Source organism: Schistosoma mansoni, chromosome 4, assembly GCF_000237925.1.
Source record: "Schistosoma mansoni strain Puerto Rico chromosome 4, complete genome".
NCBI classification, from domain to species: domain Eukaryota; kingdom Metazoa; phylum Platyhelminthes; class Trematoda; order Strigeidida; family Schistosomatidae; genus Schistosoma; species Schistosoma mansoni.
In genome coordinates this window covers 29,824,838-29,845,781 of record NC_031498.1, presented here as the reverse complement: position 1 = coordinate 29,845,781, position 20,944 = coordinate 29,824,838, and the positions used below count along the sequence as shown (strand labels likewise).

Sequence of the window (20,944 nt, the reverse complement as noted above, 5' to 3'; positions counted from 1 at the left end):
CCACACAGTAATTAATAAACTGACTGTAATTTACGAACAGTAAATAGTATGATAATAATCTATAGATCGAAATGAAGCTTATAATAAGATAAATAAAGATATACACAATCTAATTACTGAATAGTTATACAATAAGAATATTTATAGAATATTAGCTCATTCATAAATCCCAAAAGTTACCCGGCATTCAACGGTGTTAATGTCTAACTGATTATCATGTCTAATTTCTGACAATTATACTATTCAACTAGCAAAAACAAAAATAAGTAGTATATGTTAATTCATAGAAATATTGTCCCAACAACTCATCTATACTTAGTGATAATATATATTTGTGTATAATGATTCTTATCTAAATGAACAAGAATATCTTGTTCTTATCTCTTAAAGCTAAGTTTAAAATGATTGATCATTCAAATTGAATACAATAGTTTTGATTGGTTCGTTGTGTCTAATAGGACTTTTGATAGATGATTCTCATTTAAACAATGTTCAGTGAAGGGATCTCTTTTCAACAAATTTATTATCAAGCTGTACAATCTTACATATATGAAGATCTTTTTCGTTAAAGTACTAGTTCCGTGAGGAAATGTAAACAAAGAATAACCAAGATGATGTAATAGAAAGATTATAATACTAAATTACGTAATACGAATAATAACAATAAACTTGATAAGTTGGTAAAGAATTATCAACTCACTGAAGACAATGGTGGATGGTTGCTCAGATTTCGTGGATTGGTTGAAGTTAGACATTAACACCGTTGGATGTCGGCCGGCTTAGTGGTCTATCGGTTAAGCGCTCGCACGCGAGACTGATAGGTCCTGGTTTAGAATCTGGCGAGGCGGGATCGAGGATGCACACTGCCATTGAGGAGTCCCACAATAGGACGAAATGGCCGTCCAGTGCTTCCAGGTTTTCCATGGTGGTCTAGCTTCAATTGACTCATGATTTCAACTATAAAATTACTGAAATCTCCACAAGAGCCCTTTCTAATAATTATGAATAAAACATTGAGAATGTGTGACATAAGTAAAAGGAGGAAATGAAGTAACAATAATAATAAAGGCCAAGGTAACGATTACGATAAGGCGTACTTTGTTTGTAAGCATAGTTCTGGCTTGAGCTCATGGATGGTAAGAACTTCGACTACTTTTAGGAGTTGGATACAAAGAAATCTAGGTAGATTTGGACAAATCGTATATACAACCTTAAAATAAAACTGTTGATCAGTAGAATGACTACAGTCGATTAAATGTTCAAGTATGGAACTCCTGACTGTTCTCCTCTCAACCTTGTAGAACCACATTGTGCTACTGTATCCGAGTTTTCCATACACATATACGATTGTACAGCTTGATAATAAATTGTTGAAAAAAGATCCCTTTTCCGAACTTCGTGTTTAAAATACGACTTCATTTCGAATAATGTAAGTGAGTTACGCGACAATTCTGACATTAATGAATCATTTATTATTTATACAATTAGCATTGCTTTTGTTTCATCTATCTATCATGATGTTGTGAATCTTCATCGACTGAGATGGTTGTGTCACGTGTTACGTATGCCTGAACGCCGATTACCAAGACGCGCTATGATGACTAGTGTAGGGGATGGTTGGAAAAGAGTTAGGGGTGGCCAAACCGAAACGTGGCATCAGTGTTTGAAGTCACTAACTTCTAGTCTGAGCCATGTTGGTAGATGCAGACTACTTGGTTGGGGTCCGCATGACTATCGTAACCAATGGTTGGAGACTCTGTGTGACATGGCTCAGAATCGGTCACAATGGCACAGGTGTATACACTCTTTATCTTCCCCTAAACCTTGAGATTAAAGTTGCTTCATATCTGTCTTTTTTCCTATACTATATCCCCATATACAACCTTTCTTTTATATATTACCACCACTAAATTCACTACTTCTATTAATTCGGTGTTGATCTTGTTGTACTAATCAGGTTATAACAACTAGGACCGATGCATATATGGGCTGATGTATCATGATATGCACAAGCCCATGCGTAGCTTAAATCCTCCATTTAAAAAACACTGTCATCACTATATACTGTGAAATATCATTTAAGTAGTATATAATTTAAGTGTAATAAAACCAATACTTGATATAACTTTTAGGTTATCACTAAAACTATTACTTAAAACTAAACTAACACCTCAGCTCCAGGTCCGTAGAACAGTATCTTTCCCCCCTGCTGGTTAGTAGCGACATCAAATGTAGTGAACGAAAACACAAAGGGGAGACAATCGAATATATTTGAATTTAAAATTTACAGAATGTCTTGGTAAAATCTGAGAACCATAAAGTAAATACTTCATTTACATAATGGTAGTCAATCGTCTCAGACTTTACTATCCTTTTGTTTCCATAGTAATTATTTTCTGTCCTCATTCTTTCTTCTTAGAGCTTACTAACCTTCTGCTTCTTAGCATTACATTTTCGATTGTTGCTATATACTACTTATATCTATCGATATCAGTAGCACACACCACAATAGTTGATGTTATTATCAAATAGATTGTTTTTTCATTCTGTTCTGAAATTTAAAGGAAGGAAGTGATTATAAAGGAGATTTTTTCAATATTCCAAGTAAATTCATTTTGATCTTAATTAAGCGAAGTATCTACAATACACATTTGTGAATTAAGGCTATATAGAGACAATACGCATAGTATGCATATATGCCAATGAGAGACTGACCAGTTGCAGTCGATGGGAAGATTCAAACAAACAATACTAAATGAATTTAAACTTCACCCCATTGCACAAGCAAGTGGCTATCAGGACTCAGTGGCCGAGTGGATAACGCGATGGCGTTTGAAGCGAAAGGTACTGAGTTCGAGTCCCAGGATGAACATTAACTCTGAGATTCAGGTACATCCAGTTGACGCGTCCCAAATAGGAGGAAACGTACGTCCTGGATTCCACTGCTAGCCACTATCCATCTTAGCCTACCACATTTTTTTGTTCTAACTTAGACAATTCACCCGGATGAATCTACATTTCAATGTCGTTACTATTGATTGAGTCCATCATTCTTTTCATATAGTCATAAAAGTCGTTTCCTATTCATCGACCATCAGTTACTATTCAAACTCATATTTGGTCCTAATTAATGTCTATAGATTATAAACAGTTGTCTAAGCAAGATACTCAATATCCGTTGACAGGATACTATCAGCAACAACCTAATATGTGAGAGAACAAATCAACTTCCAGCTGGAGAGAAAATTAGGGAAAGATGTTGGAGGTGGAAAAGTAGGCACTATGTAGATCACCAGGCAAGCGATAACTTGTAATCCTGAAGGGAAACGGAAAAGAGGAAGACCAAATAACACACTGTGTCGAGAATCAGAAGTCGACATGAATAGAATGAATAGCAACTGGAAGGAACTGGAAAGGATTGCCGAGGACAGAGATGGATGGAGAGTGCTGATGGGCAGCGTATGCTCCTCTACGAGGGGTAACAGGCGTAATGTCTGTTGAACAATCTCCACTTACTACATTTACACCTGTCACATTTTGATGAAGGCATGACTAAAGAATTGTTCGAAGGTTAATGATTGAAATACTCTTGAAAATCAAGTTAACAATTCATAACCGACTGAATTTAGCATCTAGGTCATTGAAAGTTTTCCTAATCAGTGTATTTCAGTCATCTAACATTAAACAGTCTCTATGTCTTTATCATTTGTCTCTACCAAAAGGATTATTATTTCCAGACAATAAGTTACAATTTGATGTAATGCCGCAACTCAATTGAAGTTACAGATGTAGAGTACCAGATGATTGTTCAGTGGTCTAAAGTTTAAACATTCTCTCTCATTCTTAAAGAGTTTTGGGTTTACTCCCTGATGTGATCGTAGATAACAACTTCTGAGGATGAAACGGTGATTCAGTGGTTATGGTGGTTATCTAACTGAGATCAATTCGCTATATAAGCCATAGTATTCATCTATATCCACAAATCTCTCCCCTATAGATTCAGCAGTTCATTTTCTAACATCTTAAACAGAACTATTAACTTTTCATTATTCACCAACTGGTGTCAAAATCATGATAAACATTTACTTTAGACATTCATTAGTACTAAAGGGCCCTAGTAATTTCATAATATTCGTTGTTTTAATTATCTTCAAATTGATAAACAAACATAACACATATATATAGTCACACGACTAGATCAAGATTATCACTAAAACTTGACCTTCTCTCTCTCTTTCTCTGTAGTTTTCCTTGTTGCTTCTAAAACAAGATCCATTATAGTTTACATAATCTTAACTGTTTACGTAATGAACATTATTATACTCTAAACAACCATAGATATGTGTGTTCGAGTGTGTGTGTGTGTGTAGAAGACACGTGACGTAATTTCTCCCCTCTCTCTCTCTCCCTTTCACTATCTCCCCCCTCTCTACCTCTGTCTCCGTCTCATAACCTACACACCATTATATTTCTATACTGATCTAAGTAAAATAGAATCACACATAGTATGTACTGATAAATAAATAAACAAAAAAGAAAAAAATAGACCATGGATCAGAATGTATTATCTCCAGCCCTAACCCTTAAGGCTTCATCTTTTTTTTTTCTTCTCTTTTATAATCAATCACCTGCTGTGATTCGAAATGTAAATAACCCTCATAAAGGAAAAAGCAAAAAAGGAATAAAAACGATGAATAGTTTATAGTATAAAATACCCATTAAGGACACTGATAATCTGATAAGTTCAGATTGAATAATCATTACTACTACTATTATTATTAGTAGTAGTGGTAGTAATAGTAATAGTAGTAGTATTACTGTGTGTGTGTGTGTGTAAGTGTAGATACGGTATGTATGGATGTATGTAAGAATATGCACAGAGGTATAGCATGATCATTATCTTATTTGCTGGTAAATTAAAATTCTATTATACATTAAATGATAACGAATGTTTACTTTTATCCTTTTTTTTTATAAATGAAAGTAATTAAGTCTCTTCATTAAGGTAAATGGATCATATTGTGAAGGACCATTCGGTATTGTTTGTTTAGAATCTTTTTAATGATGTTTGCAAATGATGAGTCTCTTATTAGTATATGTACATTCTGTGCGGATTGCCTCGATATTGCCTCAGTTCACAAGTATTATAACCAAAGATGGATAGTTGCTAGCAATGGAAAACAGGATGAGCGTTTCGTCCTGTTTGGGACTTGTCAACCGGATGTACCTGCATCTCAGAGTTAATGTTCATCCTGGGACTCGAACTCAGTACCTTTCGCTTCAAACGCCATCGCGTTATCCACTCAGCTACTGAGTTCTGATAGCTACTTACTTGTGCAATGGGGTGAGGTTTAAATTTACTTTATATTGTTTGTTTGAATCTTCCCATTGATGTTTAGGTTTGCCATTGATCAGTTTCTTATTAGTATATGTATATTTTGTGCGGATTGCCTCCATATCGCCTTAATTCACAAGCATTATAAGCAAAGATGGATAGTAGCTAGCAATGGAATCCAGGATGCGTGTTTCGTCTTCTTTGGGACTCATCAGCTGAATATACCTGTATCCCATAATCTGTTTTATAGTTCATCTATTTTCTTGATAAATTTCATTTAACTAGAAAATATCATTAAAAGAAAGAATTTTTGTGGAGATTTTAGTAATTTTATAGTTGAAATCATGAGTCAGTTGAAGCTAGACCACCATGGAAAACCTGGAGTCAGTGGACGGCCATTTCGTCCTATTTTGGAACTCCTCAGTAGTGTGCATCCATGATCCCTCCTTGGGAGATTCGAACCCAGGACCTATCGGTCTCGCGCGCGAGCGCTTGACCACTAGACCACTGAGTAGAAGTATGAAATGAAAAGAAAAACTAAACATTGAGAATATAATTTGAAAAGACAAGACCAAAAATTTATGTTAGAAAGAATATGGAAATCTAAGATCTAAAGAAAACTAAAGAGTGAGTGTATCTGCGAATGTCCGTCGCCTTAACCGGGTTGGTGGACACGGAAAGTCCACCTAGGGGAGTTGGAAAACTCTGATTCCAAACCAATGGTGCACATGGGCTCCAGTATCCTGATGAAACAAATGGCATATGAATCATTCGTTGGTCACCGGCCACCATGAGACTGCATCTCCTCACGATGCTCCACTGTCTTGTGGATCAGATCTTTAGGTCAAAGGCTCTGGGTGTGGCCCCTTAAGAAAACCACCTGCTTCGGTCTGAGCACCCAGGCAGTATCACAGCCCTCACACAAATCAAATGAGATTTGTGAGGCGCATATTTATCTGGTGCTTCCTTGTACCAATATTTATGTGTTTAAATAAATAAATAAATCTGCGCTACTGTAATTGATTTTGAACCATGTCATTCAACATCTCCAGTCAGTGAACATAATTATCAATAGAATCCCAACCAAATATTTTGTACCACTATACATGACTCAAACCATCGGTAATTAACTGATATCACTCTATGTTTTAACAACTTTTAGTTCTCTTACAACTTACTCTTACATTTGTTAAAAAGTAAAATAGATGAAACAGGTTTAAAAATCTTGACTCACTGACTATCGTAACCTTGTGAATACTGTTCAAATTGTAATACGGATCATGAATGGATCAATGTTATACCACCACTGAAAATCTGGAATTACTGGATGGCCGTTTCATTCTTTTATGGGACTCCTAATCAGTACAAACCCACGGTCCCACACAAAGGACACGAAGTTAGGACCTTAGGTCTTTCATGTGAGCGCTTAAGCTCATGGCTACCAAGCCATCATCCAACGGTAACAATATCTAACTTCACCTAATACAAGATCTTGCGCAACCATCCTCTATTGTCTTCAGTGAGTAATTGCCTGACATCAAACACGGTTGAACTCTTAATCAAAGCTCAACAATCTCCACAAGCCTTTCCCGAAAACTATAAGTCATCCAGTATAATACTATAAATATTAACCATAAACTCATTACAATTATTAATTATTCTTTTTGTTACCTTTAGTTTTAACCATAAAATTGGTTATTATCAGGATGGTTACCTACCCCCCCTTTCCCCCTTCCCCCCTCTCTTGTTCTTTCTATTAACATATAACACTGAAATACTCGATAATTATTCTCTTTCATTTATCAATAAAAAACGATTCACAGTTTGTATATTTATCTTATCAAATCTAATCATAATAGTTTTCATTATCAAATAGAGTGATAATTGTTCTTATATGATTTTATGTATAATAGAACCATTTATGCATGTGTGTGGGTCTGTGTGTGTGGATGATCACTATGAAACCAATAACTGGTGATCCTGATCTTGATCTCTATAGTTATGATTTAATCAATAGGTAATTAATAAATGATTACCAATTTGATCAATGATATCATAAATGGTTATCATAGAATGATAAGTGATCAATGAATTAAGATATTAGTGTTGCATAATTTCTTTTTTTTTCCCTAAACAAAAAACAATTTACACGTGTATCGGTTTCTTTTTGTAAATATGAATAGAATAGTTAATCTTCTTAGAAAGGGGGGGGTGTGGAAATTGTAGTAATTTAATCGTTGAATTCATGAGTCAATGAAAGCTAAACCATCATGGAAAACCTGGAAGCACACCGCCTCATTCTAGTGTGGAACTCCTCAGCAGTGCGTGTCCACGATCCCTCTTGTGGGATTGGAACCCAGAATTTTGGGTCTCTCGCGCGAACACTTAACCTTCAAACCATTGAGTCAACATCTAATGATGTTAATGTCTAACTTCAACCTAATCACGAAATCACGCGACCATCTAACATTGTCTTCAGTGAGTTACTATCTCACAACTGATATAATTGGAGAACTAAAAAAAAATCAAGAGGTTTCGGGTAATCGTTTCGATCTTTTGTGTCTGTGTGTGTGTGGTGTCGTAAGTGTGTACACTGCTAAGAAACCAGAAACTAGAACGAAGCAGATTTCTAGTGCTCTCTGATTTCTAGTCTTTCATTAAAATGTTACATATAATGCTCGATATCTTGATCTGATCGATTGAATTCGATCAGGATTAATATCGCGACAGTATATTATTGGTTAGTTCTTAATAACCGATCTGTGTGGCACATCAGTGATAAGCAACTAGCTGTTTAGGTTTCAACTTTCCTTTCGAAAATATTCAACTAATATTAAGATAAAACCATTCTTTTTATTTTGATAAATCCCACATTGAGCATTGAATATTGGTCACCGGTAAAATAAATACAAATATTATTCTAATAATTTAATTCATGAGTTGATTAGAGGTAAACCAGCATAGGAAACCTGAAAGTATTGAGCAACCGTTTCGTCCTAGCATGGTGCTCCTCAACAGCGCATATCCACGACCCCGCTTGCGGGAATGAAACCCAGGACCTTCCGTCTCGCAAATGAACACTTAAACTATAGACCATTGAGTCGGCATCGAGTTATGTTAATATGCACGAAGTTGAGCGACCATCCATCATTGTCTTCAGTGAGTTACCATCTCACAACAGACTTCACTGATCACTGCTTCTCACTAGAACTCTAGGAAATACCTCATTGAGCCAGTCACTAGTGAGTATATGATCATCATTGGAAGGGGGTTTTGTGGAGATTCCCGTAATTTTATAATTGAAATCATGAATCGATTGAAGCTAGAAGCGCGATCGTGGACCCGCACCGCCACTAAGGAGTCCTACAATAGAACGAAACGGTCGTCTAGTGCTTCCAAACTCATTCTAGTAATTTCTATCCTATAATGACATCATATTATTTCATAACATCATTTGACTAATTCTCATTCACATCTTGATCGAGTTATAGTCGATGAATAAGTAGACAATGAAATAAGTAAACAATGTTACATGATAATGAATACTACTACTACTCGACTACTACTACTGCTACTCCTCCTCCTCCTATTACTACTATTACTACTACTACTACTACTACTAATAATAATAATAATAATAATAAAAGGATACAATAGTTCCCATGTCTTTCCTGATTGAACAATAATTTGTCTTACATAGACAATGACTATCAAAATTAAAACGATAAACATGTTAGAAGAATTATGTCATTAATCAATTGATGTATAGAGATATGTATGTATATACTAATGTGTATAAACAATGAGTTGGTTGATGGTAATCATAATAGACTACCACATTACAAGTGAGTATCCTGTTTTATAAAATGACTCTTATTATTGAGTCATCTATAGAAAGCAGTCTGAAACGAATATTCAACAATAGAGACTTAAATAATGTCTAGTCAGAGTATAGTATAGTTTCTAAACTAAGAAACATTATCAGAAGGTTTTGTGGGGATTTTAATTGAAATCATAAGTCAATTGAAGCTAAACCACTATGGAAAATCTGGAAGTACTGGACGGCCATTTCGTCCTATTTTGGGACTCCTCAGCGGAAGTGTGAATTCACAATCCCACCTCGCAAGATTCGAAAACAGGACCTAACAGTCTCCCGTGTGAGCGCTTAACCTCTAAATCACTGAGCCGGAGGGCATCCAACGGTGTTAATGTCTAACTTCAACCAACCCACGAAGTTGAGCAACCATTCACTATTAGATGAATGTTTCTATCTTGGATGATAGACTTAATAGGTATGATGTATTTTGGAATGAATATTCAAAGTTATGATTAGTAGAGTTTCATTAATTCAACAATGACATATCACTGAAGAGATGAATTAGAAACCAGATCTATTCCTAAATGAACTAAATGGATTCTGAAGCATTTCGATTGGAGACTTTGAACTTTGGGATTTATACCATACGGTATATGTCAGTTTATAAGATGTATTTTCAGTTTTGAGACATATAATACTCTTTACCAAATTTAAATCTGTCACACTATGTTCCAGTCAGAAACTTTATAACTGAGGTGTTTAAGTCTTAAATGATCTATTATGTTAAGCATAATACCTTTTATCCCTAAGGTTGATTCTTAGTCATATGCATAACAGAAACTATAATCGTGGATGTGCACTGCTGAGGAGTCCCACAATGGGACGAAACGGCCATCCAATGCTTCCAGGTTTTCCATGATGATCTAACTTCAATTGACTAATGATTTCAACTATAAAATTACTGAGATCTTCATAAAAATCCCTTCTGATAATAATCATATGCTCACTAGTGACTGACTTCAAGAGATATTTCCTGCAGTTCTAGTGAGAAGCAGTGATCAGTGGAGTTCAAACAGGTCTGTTGTGAGACAGTAACTCACTGAGGATAATGGTGAATGGTTGCTCAATTTCATGGATTAGTCGAAGTTATACATTGAGTCTGTTGGATGCCGGCTGGCTTAATGGTCTAGAGGTTAAGCATTCACGCCAGAGACCGATAGGTCATCGTTTCGAATCTCGTGAGGCGGGATCGTGGATGCACACTGCTGAGGAGTTCCACAATAGGATGAGACAGCCATCCAGTGGTTCCAGATTTTCCATGGTGATCTAGCTTCAATTTACTCATGATCTCAACTATAATAAAACACTTTCTCAGTATTCTTTGGTTATCATAGATTCACCAAATAGATTTAGTTTCTGACAAAAATGGTATCCTAATTAAACATATAACCATTGACCATTATTTAGATCATTATTTTCGTACTGTCAGGCGTAAATCACATTTACAAAGAGAGAGAGATAGAGGGCCAGTTGTACACACACACACATACACAAATGGAACTTAATTTTTTTTTATCGAATATATATTCAATAGTCTTGATCCATATACCCAAGAGAGATCAAAAAACCGATAATTTAGAAAGTGAAGACAAAAAGAAAAGAAAAGAAAAAAACACCAAAAAAAATTATCAAAGTAAATATTTTTTCTTTCTGTTTTTTTCTCTCTCGCTCCCTCTCTCTCTCTCTCTCGATTTCTCATTGATTGTAACCCTTTAGGATTACATCATAACATTGTTGTTGATTAAAAGCTGGACAAGGAAAATACAAAAAAAAGATAAACTATACATAGTTCAATAAGTTTCACTGATGGATTTTGTTGTTTGTTTGTTTGTTTGTTTGTTTATATTTTGGAGGGGGAGAGAGAGGGGGGTGATATAGTGTTATTATTAAAATGAGATCATTATACTGCATGATTAGTTTTCATTCAAAGAAATCATCATTGTTATTATTATTGGAAGAGTAAAAAACAAAAGATTAGTGTTATGAATACAGATATATATATGTTCAATGGAAATGATTAGAAAGAATAGTTTATCTTATTATAAACTAGACCATTATTGAAAACTTAGAAGGATTGGATAACTGTTTTATCCTAGTATAAGACTCCACAACATGGTGTATCCACGATCCAGTACGCGGCACTCGAGTCGACAATCTTCGGGTCTCTCTCATGAACACTTAACATCTAGACCACTGAACTGGGATCCAACAGTATGAATGTTTAACTTCAATCGATCCGTGATCTTACGCAACCATTCATTCATTATTTATTTAATCACATACATATTGGTACAAAGGGCACCGGATACATATGCGCCACACAAAATAATGAGAATAGGAGGAGAAAGGGGGAAGATGCGTATGTATAAAATAAGGAAAAAAAGAGAAGAGCAATGATGGGGGGAACTGAAATGTACAACCAGAAGAACTCTCTCAGTTAAGAAAGTTATAGCCACTCTTTATGAAGAAAGTAAAAGAAGGTTACAGCAGGCTCGCCACTGGCTTCTATTCTGAGCCATATCTGATAACGTCTCTAGCCACTGTGTTGCACCATCTCTCGGACTCCAGCCAGGGAGTCGTGAAGGACCAACAGAAGCTAGCCCTTTGCAGCTTTCTTTCATACTACGACATCATGTCATACACTGACCACCTCTCCGCTTTTTCCAACCAGTCCCAGCGTCGGCAAATAATGCACGACGTGAAAGTCTCTAGGACGACATTCGTAAAACATGTCCAAGCCACCGAAGTCGGTGTTTCAAGATGGTGACACCAATTGAATTATCGTCTCTGCGCCCGAACACACGATGCCGAACCTCTGCACTACTAACATGGTGTTGCCACTGAATGTCAGCAATCCTTCGGAGACAACGATGATCGAACACAGAGAGACGTCTAACATCCTCAACTCGGAGAGGCCAGGTTTCACAAGCATAGAGCAAAACTGCTCTTAGAGCATTCATTGTCTGAGTTAGATACCTGTCTCTCTTCATTAACGAAGTTTGTTTATATTCTATGATAAGTAAGATTGGGTTGATAAGAAGCTATGGAGTACTGATGACTGTTTTATTTATGTACTGACAAAAAATTTATTTCATATATTTGTAAGAATTAAGAGTTTTTGAATTTTGAATAGCATGTACATTAATGGCCTGTAATCACGGATTTTCAACTTCTTCAAATGGATCACTGTTACCCGTCAACTAAGCGTAATTGTTGAACATAGTCTATCTTCTCAGATGTCTATACCATTTCATTCCCAACTTTGTAAATATTGTAATTAACCTTCATGTTTTAGATTTGCTTGAACCGAAGACTAAGAATGCCAGCTGCATATACTCACGAGTTATTATAAAAAGGCTTAACAGACTATTGTGACTTTGAATATTAAAAAAAACTTCAACAGAAACACTTCGGTTCTTGGCATATTTTTTATCTTGCCTATCGTTTGAAATAATACGATAGACTAGTCTAATGGGGCACATGAATTGAATGTATGATAGATGGAAAGGTATTGGTAACAGTTGAATTATTTTAATAGCTGAATTTCATGAGTCAGAAAATAAATGAAAGATTGTGTAAGACCCCCGATCGATTGAAGTTAGACATTCATACTGTTGGATTCCAGTTCAGTGGTCTAGAAGCTAAGTGTCCGTGAAAGAGATAGAAGGTCCTGTATTCGAGTGCAGCATACGGGATCATGGATTCACAATGTTCATGATTCTTATACTAGGACGAAACGGTTATCCAATACTTCTAAGTTCTAAGTTCTCAATGGTGACCTAGCTTAGATCGACTGATGAATTCAACTATTAAAGTTACTACAATCTCCACCAATCCCAATTCTGACAATTGAATTAGTAGAAAACATATATAAAAGAAGGTGAATAGGAAATACTGACTGTTATTACCACTTCCAACATTTGGATAGGAAGAGTTTACTCTATTCACCTTCGGCCGTATCAGGGTAGTTATTTTATGTTATTAATATATTTGAAACAAAAAACAAAACTGATATAAAAATGTGAAACACAATATTATCAAAAGGGGTTTTGTGGAGATTTTATTAATTTTATATAGTTGAGATCATGAGCCAATTAAAACTACACCATCATAGAAAACCTAGAAGTACTGCACGACCATTTCATCCTATTGTGGGACTCCTCACCAGTGTGCATCCACGATCTCGAACTCACGAGACTCGAACCCAGGACCTACCAGTCTCGCACCAGAGCAATTAACAGATAGACCACTGAGCCGGCCGACATCCAACGGTGTTAATGTCTAACTTCAACCAATCCATGATGTTTGAGCAACCGTTCACTAATTGTCTTCAGTGAGTTGATATCTCTACAACAGACTTGGTTGGACTCCACTGATCACTGCTTCCCACTAGAGCTCAAGGAAACATTCCTTACATTCAGTCACTAGTGAGCATATGATTATAGATCAGAAGGGGTTTTTATGGATATTTCGGTATTTTCGTAGTTGAAATCATGAGTCAATTGAAGTTAGATCACCATGGAAAACCTGGAAGCACTGGACGGCCGTTTCGTCCTATTATGGGACTCCTCACCAGTGCGCATCCACGATCCCGAATTTAAGTTTAATTAGATTCGAACTTAGAAACGGATATCCTTTCCATAGCAAAGTAAAGTATAGTTTCAGTTAAATGTGTTACATAAACCAATTGAATATTGCACAAACCATATGAATACTTATATATTAAACTAGAAGATACTCACCAGAAACCCCCCCCCTCATTTTTTTTGTAAACTTTAAATTCAGTTAAAGGAATAGAATTTAAAAAAAAAGATTAAATAATCATTTCACTCCTTTTTTTGATATTAGTAACCAATACCTTTGTAATCATAAGGATTGAAGTTGGAAACAAGAAAATTGTGACTTTATCATAAACAGTCGTGTGTTTTATTATTATGGAAAGAAGACTAGGGTGATAAAACTCACTAACCGCCTAGCAACTATACAATCACTCCTATTATTATTATCCCTATTGATTATTTTTTGTTATGGTGATAATCATGTTAGTTCTATGATGAGAATAAAGATATTTATAATTATAGGGCAGTATTAAGGATATTACTCCCTGTTGAGGTATATATACATCTATCTATTCAATTAGAAATTAAATATTCGGTTGAATGAATTACATACAGACATAATGTTAATCAAATACGATTTCTTGTTTTTTTTTGGGGGGGGGAGGGAAGGGGTAATGATTAGAATGTATTCATTTCAAAAAGAAGTCAATGTTCCTATCTATTTTTACATGATACATTCAGTTATACTTTATGAAATAGTTCACAGTATGAAGATCGTTAACATCATCTTCACCATGACTATAGTTTATTGATATAAATGATCCATTCTATAAGTGGCTTTAAAAGGAGAAGAAAACATGACCCCATGTTGCTGAGAGAATTATAATAACTTTGTTGAATGGATTTAAATTATATTAAGTAGTTTAAAGTTTTTAAGGGAATTACAGGTGAAATGGATTCATTTATTCTATAAAAAACTTTTGAAAAATAAGCAAGGATAGTTAGTGGCTAGTAGTGGAATTCAGGATGTGCGTTTCGTCCTGCTTGGGATTCGTCAGCCGGGTGTATCTGTATCACAGAGTTGGTGTTCACTCCGGTACTCGAACCCAGTACCGTTTGCTTCAAACGCCATCGCGTTATCCACTCGGTCAATGAGTCCTGATAGTCACTTGCTTGTGCAATGAGGTGAAGTTCAAATTCACTTAGTATTACTTGTTTGAATCTTCCCATTGATGTTTAGGACTGCAACTGAGTGAACATCAACTGTGAGATGCAGGTACATCCAGCTGACGAATCCCAAATGGGACGAAACGCGCGTCCTGTATTCCACTGTTAGTCACTATCCATCTTTGCTTACAATGCTTGTGACTTCAGGCAGTATCTTGGCAATCCGTGCAGGATGCACATATGCTAATAACAGACTGATCAATTGCAGTCCTAACACAACAATGGAAAGATACAAGCAAACAATACCAAGTGAATTTACTATTAGCTATTTATGTAGATATTTGTAATAAGTAGAAACAAATATTTACTAGTGATGCACTTTTTCTTATTTCTCAGTTTCAAGACAAAACAGTCGTCCAATGTTTCCAGGTTTTCAATGATGAGGTAACATTGTTCAATTCATGATTTCAATGAAATCAATTTTAGATCAGAAGGGGTTTTGTGGAGATTTCAGTATTTTCATAGTTGAAATCATGAGTCCCACAATAGGACGAAACGGCCATCCAGTGCTTCCAGGTTTTCCATGGTGGTGGTCTAGCTTCAATTGACTCATGATTTCAACTATGGAAATCAATTTTATTGATTTATTATCTAAGATTAAATAATCCATTTTACTTTTGTTAGTCAAATGAATAACTTATCAATATGGATCATATTGGTTCTTGATTTTTAATCCAGATTGATCGATTCGACAAAAGTAACAACTTAACAAGTCTATATTATAATTGTGTTGTTAGGCAACTTTGTTTATTTTGTTTGTTTTCAACCTATGAAAACCCATTTAATTCTTGACTTGTTTAAATGAATTTAGATGTGATTTTGTTTACTTTTCTCATCTCTTTGTTTTATGAAATAGATTTGAAATTGTGTATGACTTTTATAACATTCTTGTTTAAATTCACTTAGTATTGTTTGTTTGAATCTTCCCATTGATGTTTTTAGGAGTGCAACTGGTCAGTCTCTTATTGGCATATGTGCATGGTGTGCGTATTGCCTCGATATAGCCCTATTTCACAAGTATTGTAAGCAAAGATGAATAGTGGCTAGTAGTGGAATCCAGGACGCGCGTTTCGTCCCATTTGGGATTCGTCAGCTGGATGTACCTGCATCTCACAGTTGATGTTCACTCAGTTGCAGTCCTAAACATCAATGGGAAGATTCAAACAAGTAATACTAAGTGAATTTAAACTTCACCTCATTGCACAAGCAAGTGACTATCAGGACTCATTGACCGAGTGGATAACGTGATGGCGTTTGAAGCAAACGGTACTAGGTTCGAGTCCGAGAGTGAACATCAACTCTGAGATGAAGGTACATCCAGCTGACAAGTCTCAAATAGGACGAAACGCGCGTCAAGCTGGATTCTACCGCTAGCTAGTATCCATCTTTGCTTACATTCATGTTTTTTTTTATATGAATGATTTCACAGAAGATTACAAGTTATTTACCACTGGTAATTGAAGTCCAGAACAAACGAAATTTACATAGATTGAGATTAGATTGACCACTACTAAGGAGTTCAACTGTGTCTGGTGTGAAGCAGTTACTCAATGAAGACAAATGTGGACAGTCGTGCAATATCATGAATTAGTTGAAGTTAGACATTAACATTATTGGATGACGGCTCCTTGGTCTAGATTTTAAGCGTTCGTGCGTGAAACGAAGGTTGTAGTTTCGAGTCCTTTGTGCGGGATCGTGGATGCGCACTTCTGAGGAGTCTCACAATAGAACGAAACGGCTGTCCAGTGCTTTCAGGTTTTCCATAGTGGTCTAACATCAACTGACTCATGATTTTACTCATAACATTACTAAAATCTCCAAAACCCCCCCTTCTGATTTTCTGCTTTGATCCAAATGAATACGGAATTATCAAGTTACTTCTTTTTTAATAAATCATTAATAATCAATATTAATACATACTCTATTCATTTAATCAACTTTATCTATTTCCCTATCCGTTTCTCTGTCTCCTTACTCTATCTTACCATTCATTATTGATTAATTAATTGATTAATTAATTACATATAATTGAAATTAATAATGAGGAAGTAACTATTTAATATATATGGTATCATAATGAACGAAATCACAAGTGGGGACAATCAAATGTACTAAGATACAAAATTACAAAATCGCTCAGTAAAGTCTGGGAAAACATTCAGTGTATACTCCATTTGCAAAATGGAGTGTTCTCCCGAATTCTAATCTTCTGAATTCTCCATGTCTCTATCTTTTTTATTCTCTTTCTAAATTTATTTCACTGGATCATACTCTTTGAATAACATCTACAAACCCTAATCTCTTTTCAATTTCTGCTTATACTCTTACTACTTTACTACTTCGACAACTTCATCTCTGTGCTAATGTGGTATGGCAACTCGAACTGATGTACGTACGTACTTATGAAGTTCTACGTTGTGACTGACTGACTGACCATTTGCAAAATGTCAATCAATCGTCTCAAATCTGATTATACTTTCGTTTCTACACCAATCACTATTTGTTCTCATTCTCTTCTTTTCGATATTCCTAACCTTCTAACACCAGGTATTTCACTTTCCATTGATGATACATACTAAAGGTGGCCTGCTTCAACATCTGGGCTACCTGTTCCTGCCATCTAGATATTTCAACAAGTTATCTAATTTAGTTTGTTTTAATACATCATTATGACTCTACTTTGTAATGTGAACTAACTTCCCAATGAACAAAAATCTGCACACAAAAAATGGTCTAATTTATGAAATAATGTTTTATTGATACTATGAAAACTGTTTTCATTAGAAATCAATCAATTGGACTACAGGTTAGCTCATACTTATTTACTTACTTAACTTACGTCTGTTACTCCCAATGGAGCATAGTCCGCCTACCAGCATTCTCCAACACACTCTGTCCTCCGCCTTCCTTTCTAGTTCTATCCAATTTTTGTTCATTCTTCTCATATCTGTTCCCGTTTCTAGGCATAATGTGTTCTTTGGTCTTCCTCTTCTCCTTTGACCTTCAGCATTCCATGTGAGGGCTTGTCCTGTGACACAATTAGGTGATTTCCTCAAAGTGTGCCCTATTCACTTCCAAGGCTTCTTCCTGATTTATTCCTCCACTGGAATCTGGTTTGTTGTCTCCCACAGTAGATTGTTGCTGATAGTGTCTGGCCATCGGATCCCAAGTATCTTGTGTAGACAACTGTTAATAAACACTTGTATCTTCTGGATTCTGGCTTTCGTCGTTTTCCACGTCTCCGCCCCATACAGTAGAATTGTCTTCACATTTGTATTGAAAATTTTGATCTTGGTGTTGGTCAACTCATACTATTCAGAAACTCTACTTTCTAAAATTGTTTCTTGTGATTGATGAAGAGTTCAGAAGACTTAACAGACCGTTTTCTTCTTAAAGTTTGGTTTCTGTTGTAATGTAGTTAACAGATTATTTGACATAATGAATCATTGATGTTAACTATAAACCATACCATGTACTATGATCTGTTGAAATGATTCTGTTTTTCTAGTGAGCTTTCTAATTAGTACATATTTATGTACATTCATATTATTTTATACTAGGATATAATGATTTACTTCAAATACTTCTATGTTAATGAGTAATCCTTAACCTCCGCCTGTAGCCCCTCCGGGGGCTACTGCTGGTCCCAATCCCTGATAAAGGAAGAGAGTTGAACATGGGGTTGGCGATTCCATCCCGTAGAAAACTAACTCGCTCAAAAAAAACACTAACTAGGAAATGATTCAAAGAAATGTCTGTTCAGTGCTCTCAGATTTCAATAAGTCCTATAGGAGGTTTGCCAAGGCCCAAATAGCTAGGTGGTATGATCTCAAACTGTAGAACTGGTTGATACAAGTTTGAATCTCATAGAGAATATCAATTCTTTCAAGACTACATGTATATATATGTATATATGTATACTATATGTATACCTTGTTGATGAATACGAAGGAGCACGAAATAAACATCCACTAATTTCAATCACCTCATGATGTTCCTTAATGTTTAGAAGCCCTAGAACAGATATCAATTCATGAAAGAAAATTAACTTCAGCATAGAATATTTTAGATAAATGAAAAAATGTTACTTACTACTTTTCTTACTTAGTAATACATATACACACACACACTTACATAAAGGAAATTGACTTTTCATTCAAACTATCTCAGTTGAATAAACAGAAACACTTTTTTGACAATATGCCAATTTTGAAATGGATGTAACAATTTGTAAAGTGATACATATTAGACCATTTTGACGTTTTCTATTATTATTATTACTGATACTACTGATAATACTACTGACGTATTCCAATGTATATTGAAGATGTAGTACAAAATTCATTACCAATTTTCGGAAAAACTGTACTGGGAAAAAATGACACCTGTCGTAAATAAGAAAGAACTAAGCGAGAGAGGGGGGGCGGGGAAAGAAAATTTTGATGGACAAAAATATATTACTTACAAATTGTCATTACATTTCAATTATACAATGAGTGTACTTGTTGAGAATTGTTTGTTGTGTTTAGTGTATCTGTAGGGACAGCTGACTGACTGACTGACTGACTGACTGACTGAATGATGATGATGATGATGATGATGATGATGATGATGATGATGATGATGATGATGATGATGATGATGATGATGATGATGATGATGATGATGATAAGACATGATGTTTCTCTTTTTGTCTAAAATTCTACTACTGGATGTACCTGCACCACAGAGATGATTTTCACTCTGGGACTCAAACCCAGTACCGTTCGCTACAGACGTCATCGTGTTATCCGTTTAGCTACTGAGTCCTGATAGCTACTTGCTTGTTCAGTGGAGTGAAGTTTAATTCGCTTTGTACTCTTTGCTTGTATCTTCCCAATGTTGTATAAGACTGTAATTGATACCAGCAAACAATATCAAGTGAACATGATAACATTGTTTTTAAATTACCGAGAAATTAATTTGATCATTCAAAATATGCATGATTATAAGTTTCCTGAGGTGATAGATTTCAAGGGTAGTACTCATCAATCATTAAGACCATCATTGATTACAGAAAGTACTGAAATTATAATCATCAAGTAATTATTTGAATGTCCATTCCTAATTATTAGTATAGGGTAATTTGTGGAGATTTTAGCATTTTCATACTTAAAATCACAAAAATCTGAGAGTAATAGATGGCTATTTCATCTTCGTATGCAGCTCTTTGATAGTGCGCATTCACGATCCCGCATCCAATGACTGAACCCAGGACCCTCATTCTAGCTAGGAAACTCTTACCCTGTTGAACACAGAGCCGACATCTAATGATGTTCGGTCTCCGGATACGGAATCACGGGCGTGCACTGCTAACGAGTTCCATAATATGATGAAATGGTCGTCCAGTGCTTTTAGGTTTGCAGTGACGATCTAGATAAGATCAGTTCTTGGCTTGAACTATGAATATTTCTAAATAGTTTGTAGGACCTGAATGTAAAAGAAAATTATCACCATAAAAATGATGAAAATTTTCGACTCAGATCGAAGCATTTGGTGGCTATTCGTATTCGATGAACTTCCGTGAATTAAAGTGAACTGAAGCTTTCGTTAACACCCAGAATAATAATACTACTTAGATGAAGTATAAGTAGTTAACTAAACGAATCATTTTCAAATATATGGATTATTTAACTAACTGACAAAAGAGTACTCTAGATTGAGTTTATTTTCATAACTGTGGAACAACTGATGAACAAGACATAAGGTAGTGAACTGACTACTACTGATCTATACAACATGAATAGGTAAAATATGTTAATGAATTATCCGTGTAGCATTTTACTACCAGGTAACTTTCCTTTGTTATTCTTCGTTGGGTTGTGAAAGACACTTTGAAAAACAGGCTTTTAAGAGTGTCAGAACCCAGAATACCATAACTTTTCATTTGTACTTACGCCTGTTACT

General features: G+C 35.4%; 1 non-coding gene across 1 annotated transcript; it reads right to left on the bottom strand.

The window, feature by feature from the left end:
- Window positions 1–5,247: 5,247 nt before the first annotated feature.
- Window positions 5,248–5,314, bottom strand: Smp_tRNA_02333_Pseudo_TTG.1.1. The gene has a single exon. It is a non-coding gene (tRNA).
- Between the last annotated feature and the right edge of the window lie 15,630 nt (window positions 5,315–20,944).